This window comes from Mandrillus leucophaeus, unplaced genomic scaffold (assembly GCF_000951045.1).
Source record: "Mandrillus leucophaeus isolate KB7577 unplaced genomic scaffold, Mleu.le_1.0 Scaffold693, whole genome shotgun sequence".
In the NCBI taxonomy this organism is placed as follows: Eukaryota; Metazoa; Chordata; class Mammalia; order Primates; family Cercopithecidae; genus Mandrillus; species Mandrillus leucophaeus.
In genome coordinates, this window is record NW_012107508.1 from 266068 (window position 1) to 272067 (window position 6000).

Genomic DNA, 6000 nt, shown 5'->3' on the forward strand with positions numbered 1-6000 from the left:
TGCCACCTTTACAACTTTTTAAGTATTAAATTGTAAAGAGTTTGTTGCCAATTCAGCCCAGGTACTCAAGACAAAGGCCAAATTCCTGGACTTTGAACAAAGCATGTCCGTAGTGCTTGAAAGATTGCTCTTTTTCTTCCTTTGGGCCAAAATGGTGATAGTAAGCAGTTTTCAGTGTTTCAGAGCTGTGGTTCAGTGTTTTAACTTGTTTGGGCTGTAATAGCTTTGTGGGCAGCAGATAGCTCTGTTTTATCTTACGCAGCTCAGCTTTAGGCCAGCAATGTTGATTTGTGTGTGGGGTGGGTTCTTTTTCCTTTTTCATGTCAGAACAACCTTCTTGGCTTTTTTTTTTTTTTTATGACCACCCATTAGCATAGGTGGGAAATAGCAGGGCAGTTCAGGTTGACCTGACACTGGGTCTGGAAAGCTCGGTGACAGTGCCAGGTATGGTGGGCTCTATAAAGCTTAGTTTTGGGTGCTTTCTGTTTTTGTATTCATTAAGTAAAGGTTTATTAATTATTATGTGGCAGTTGCAGGGCTGAGTGCTAGGAAAACTGGTCAAAAGTCTCAGCCCTCATATAATTTTTACTGTGTAGTAAAGGCACAGACTTGTCAAGTAACTTTTAATTACAATCATAATGAGTACTATGAAAGAAAAGTATGCTAAAAAATATAGAACAGAGGCACCAGATGGGAGGAGAGAAGTGGGTGGTGGATGGAGGTGAGGGTGGGCTGCTGCCCAGGCTAGAAGGACATTCCAGGCTGCAGAAGCAGCACACTCAAACACCCTGGGCTGGGAAGGCCGCGGGCACACTCAAGGAACAGAAGGGCGGCTAATGTGGGTTAGAATGGCAGGAAAGGAGGTCAGATGACAGGGGACCTTAGAAGCCTTGGTAAGGCAGCTGAGATTTGGATTCAGGGTTTTGACAAGCCCTGCTGACCAGTCTCCACTCTGTATTGGCCAGGAGACTCTTCCCTCCATCATGGAGGAGGCTCACGCCAGAAGCCAGCTCTGCCTTTGGAGATTGTCTTCCCCCAGTGCTCCCCTGAGGCTTCACACTCACCAGTCTCATGCTGCACCCTGACCGGCAGGTCCCCAGCGTGAGCCCCATAATCCCTAGGGACTGCATTATCACAGACCTGTAATAAGAGGGTAAACCTACATACTTGTGGTAGGGGAGGGGAGGCGAATGAAAACCCATCTTCCTGAGGCATTTACTTTAGATTAGCAAATCCTGGCTGTGCCAGTGTTTTCTGGGCTGTGGGGCAGACACAGATTGATTACATATCAGGCGGCACCTGGAAAATGCCTGCTGGACAGCTGTTGTACACCTGGCCAGCCATGAAGGATCCCAGGCCCAAGGCCCACCACCCAGCAATGCTCAGATTATCCTGGCAACTGCCACCCGGGATCAAGGGGCTGCACGCCTTAACTACCATCCTCGGCTGCCCTGCTTGGAGACCTCTCTGGCACATTCCTCGATCTCCCTGAGATTTCTTGGCATATGACTCAAGCTGGTTGCCCCCAACTGCCCAACCTCTTGAATCCCATTCTGGGTCTTTTCCAGCTCCCAGCTTCTTCCGTGGGGATCTTCTATAACAAGCCTGCGGTTTGGACTCACTGCTGGGCCCTTTTGTGCCATATAGAACAAGTCACCTGCTCTGACTTAATTACGGCTGTATGTGCGCACATACATGTGAGGCAAATCACTTCTCCAGGCTCAGTTACCACATCTGTACTATGAGCATATTAATAATACTAGCTTCCATATTGAGCACTAACTGTTAATTCATTGAATCTTATGAGTACATACTAGTATTTGCGGTGTTGTTTTTTTTTGTTTTTTTTTGTTTTTTTTAGATGGAGTTTTGCTCTGTCGCCCAGGCTAGAGTGCAGTGGTGCAATCTCAGCTCACTGCAACCTCCACCTCCTGGGTTCAAGCAATTCTCCTGTCTCAGCCTCCCGAGTAGCTGGGATTACAGGTGCCCACCACCACACCCGGCTAATATTTTGTATTTTTATTAGAGACAGGGTTTCACCATGTTGGCCAGGCTGGTCTAAAACTCCTGACCTCAGATGATCCTCTTGCCTCGGCCTCCCAAAGTGCTGGGATTACAGGCGTGAGCCAAGGCACCCAACCAGTATTTCCATTTTTTATGTGCCGACCTCCACAGGAGGTTGTGGAGGTGATTAAATGAATTAATGTGCAAAGTGCTTTATAACATGAAATATATCTGATAAAAGCAATTTTATTCAATATTGGAGAATTCAGAGAGATGAAAATTGTAATTGGCATTATTTATGGTGACCATGCTCATGTAATGTTGGTTTATAAACATGTATCTTTTTATAGTACAGATTGTTCATTTTGTAAATGAATACTGAGGGCCTACTCTGTGTCAGGTGCTTAACATATGTCAGTGAAGAAAATCAAAGGTTGATACTCTTGTGGGGCTTACATTTTTGCAAGCAGACAGACAATAAATAAGTCCATTTTGTATGTAGTATATTGGAATGTTGAGTGCCATGGAAAAGTCAAAAAGCAGAGCAGGGCAAGGGGGATCGTGAGTGCAGGGGACAGAGGCAGGTTGCTTTTTGGGGGAGCGTGAGTGCAGGGAACGGCGGCAGGTTGCCTTTTGGGGGATCGTGAATGCCGGGGAAGGTGGCAGGTTGCTTTTGGGGGATGTAAGCAGTTTTCAGTGTTTCAGAGCTGTGGTTCAGTGTTTTAACTTGTTTGGGCTGTAATAGCTTTGTGGGCAGCAGATAGCTCTGTTTTATCTTACGCAGCTCAGCTTTAGGCCAGCAATGTTGATTTGTGTGTGGGGTGGGTTCTTTTTCCTTTTTCATGTCAGAACAACCTTCTTGGCTTTTTTTTTTTTTTATGACCACCCATTAGCATAGGTGGGAAATAGCAGGGCAGTTCAGGTTGACCTGACACTGGGTCTGGAAAGCTCGGTGACAGTGCCAGGTATGGTGGGCTCTATAAAGCTTAGTTTTGGGTGCTTTCTGTTTTTGTATTCATTAAGTAAAGGTTTATTAATTATTATGTGGCAGTTGCAGGGCTGAGTGCTAGGAAAACTGGTCAAAAGTCTCAGCCCTCATATAATTTTTACTGTGTAGTAAAGGCACAGACTTGTCAAGTAACTTTTAATTACAATCATAATGAGTACTATGAAAGAAAAGTATGCTAAAAAATATAGAACAGAGGCACCAGATGGGAGGAGAGAAGTGGGTGGTGGATGGAGGTGAGGGTGGGCTGCTGCCCAGGCTAGAAGGACATTCCAGGCTGCAGAAGCAGCACACTCAAACACCCTGGGCTGGGAAGGCCGCGGGCACACTCAAGGAACAGAAGGGCGGCTAATGTGGGTTAGAATGGCAGGAAAGGAGGTCAGATGACAGGGGACCTTAGAAGCCTTGGTAAGGCAGCTGAGATTTGGATTCAGGGTTTTGACAAGCCCTGCTGACCAGTCTCCACTCTGTATTGGCCAGGAGACTCTTCCCTCCATCATGGAGGAGGCTCACGCCAGAAGCCAGCTCTGCCTTTGGAGATTGTCTTCCCCCAGTGCTCCCCTGAGGCTTCACACTCACCAGTCTCATGCTGCACCCTGACCGGCAGGTCCCCAGCGTGAGCCCCATAATCCCTAGGGACTGCATTATCACAGACCTGTAATAAGAGGGTAAACCTACATACTTGTGGTAGGGGAGGGGAGGCGAATGAAAACCCATCTTCCTGAGGCATTTACTTTAGATTAGCAAATCCTGGCTGTGCCAGTGTTTTCTGGGCTGTGGGGCAGACACAGATTGATTACATATCAGGCGGCACCTGGAAAATGCCTGCTGGACAGCTGTTGTACACCTGGCCAGCCATGAAGGATCCCAGGCCCAAGGCCCACCACCCAGCAATGCTCAGATTATCCTGGCAACTGCCACCCGGGATCAAGGGGCTGCACGCCTTAACTACCATCCTCGGCTGCCCTGCTTGGAGACCTCTCTGGCACATTCCTCGATCTCCCTGAGATTTCTTGGCATATGACTCAAGCTGGTTGCCCCCAACTGCCCAACCTCTTGAATCCCATTCTGGGTCTTTTCCAGCTCCCAGCTTCTTCCGTGGGGATCTTCTATAACAAGCCTGCGGTTTGGACTCACTGCTGGGCCCTTTTGTGCCATATAGAACAAGTCACCTGCTCTGACTTAATTACGGCTGTATGTGCGCACATACATGTGAGGCAAATCACTTCTCCAGGCTCAGTTACCACATCTGTACTATGAGCATATTAATAATACTAGCTTCCATATTGAGCACTAACTGTTAATTCATTGAATCTTATGAGTACATACTAGTATTTGCGGTGTTGTTTTTTTTTGTTTTTTTTTGTTTTTTTTAGATGGAGTTTTGCTCTGTCGCCCAGGCTAGAGTGCAGTGGTGCAATCTCAGCTCACTGCAACCTCCACCTCCTGGGTTCAAGCAATTCTCCTGTCTCAGCCTCCCGAGTAGCTGGGATTACAGGTGCCCACCACCACACCCGGCTAATATTTTGTATTTTTATTAGAGACAGGGTTTCACCATGTTGGCCAGGCTGGTCTAAAACTCCTGACCTCAGATGATCCTCTTGCCTCGGCCTCCCAAAGTGCTGGGATTACAGGCGTGAGCCAAGGCACCCAACCAGTATTTCCATTTTTTATGTGCCGACCTCCACAGGAGGTTGTGGAGGTGATTAAATGAATTAATGTGCAAAGTGCTTTATAACATGAAATATATCTGATAAAAGCAATTTTATTCAATATTGGAGAATTCAGAGAGATGAAAATTGTAATTGGCATTATTTATGGTGACCATGCTCATGTAATGTTGGTTTATAAACATGTATCTTTTTATAGTACAGATTGTTCATTTTGTAAATGAATACTGAGGGCCTACTCTGTGTCAGGTGCTTAACATATGTCAGTGAAGAAAATCAAAGGTTGATACTCTTGTGGGGCTTACATTTTTGCAAGCAGACAGACAATAAATAAGTCCATTTTGTATGTAGTATATTGGAATGTTGAGTGCCATGGAAAAGTCAAAAAGCAGAGCAGGGCAAGGGGGATCGTGAGTGCAGGGGACAGAGGCAGGTTGCTTTTTGGGGGAGCGTAAGTGCAGGGAACGGCGGCAGGTTGCCTTTTGGGGGATCGTGAATGCCGGGGAAGGCGGCAGGTTGCTTTTGGGGGATCGTGAGTACAGGGAACGGTGGCAGCTTGCTTTTGGGGGGATCGTGAGTGTAGGGGACGGCAGCAGGTTGCTTTTTTTAGTCAGGGTGAGCCTGGTTTGTGTTTCATATGCGTGGTCACGTCTCTTACGTGCCAGACATTTACTGCGTGCCCCCACCATGTGCTGCGGCCTGGAGATACAACAGTGAACAGTGAGCAGCCTAGATAAGCAGCTCCTCCTGGAGCTTACTTTCTGGCGAGCAGAGTGGACAGTAAACAAGCAGGCAAGGACAGGTGATAATTGCAGGCTGAGGTAAGCAGTATGAAGAAATAAACAAGGTGATTTGAGGGCAAACCAAAGGGGCAGCAGATAGAGAGATGGGGTGGCCCCTCCGAGGAGACATTTGAGCTGGGCCTGAAGCACGAGCCTGAGCCAGCCATGGGCAGTGCCGGAACCGTTGTGTGTCAAAGGCCACAGGGCCAGAAGAGACTGGGCAGGTGGAGTCAGCCCGGGGAGCCTGTGTGCCTGAGGAAAGGCAGCTCAAAGAGTGCAGTAGGAGGGAATGAGTGAGTCTGGAGAGTGGACAGCGCAGGGCCTTGCTGGCCACTGGGAAGGGTCTGATTTTATCCTAAGATCAGGGGAAGGCCACTGAAGGGCTTTGAGCAGGGCTTGACTTGATCTCATTTGTGGGTTTGTTTTTCTGGTTTTTGTTTTGTTTTGGTTTTTGAGACACAGTTTCGCTCTTGTCACCCAGGCTGGTGTGCCATGGCGCGATCTTGGCTCACTGCAACCTCTGCCTCCTGGGTTCAAG

At 47.7% G+C, this 6000-nt stretch overlaps 1 protein-coding gene across 6 annotated transcripts in view; it reads left to right on the forward strand.

The window, feature by feature from the left end:
- Positions 1–6000, forward strand: part of ZBTB38 (zinc finger and BTB domain containing 38) — a 144527-nt gene that overhangs the window by 107959 nt on the left and 30568 nt on the right. The window contains exon 2 of one of the 6 annotated variants that reach the window (XM_012002648.1): positions 3491–3678. The exons of the other annotated variants lie outside the window; for them this stretch is intronic. The gene's annotated coding sequence lies outside the window, so the exon portion shown is untranslated. The remainder of the gene's footprint in view (positions 1–3490; positions 3679–6000) is intronic. 6 annotated transcript variants of the gene reach the window in all.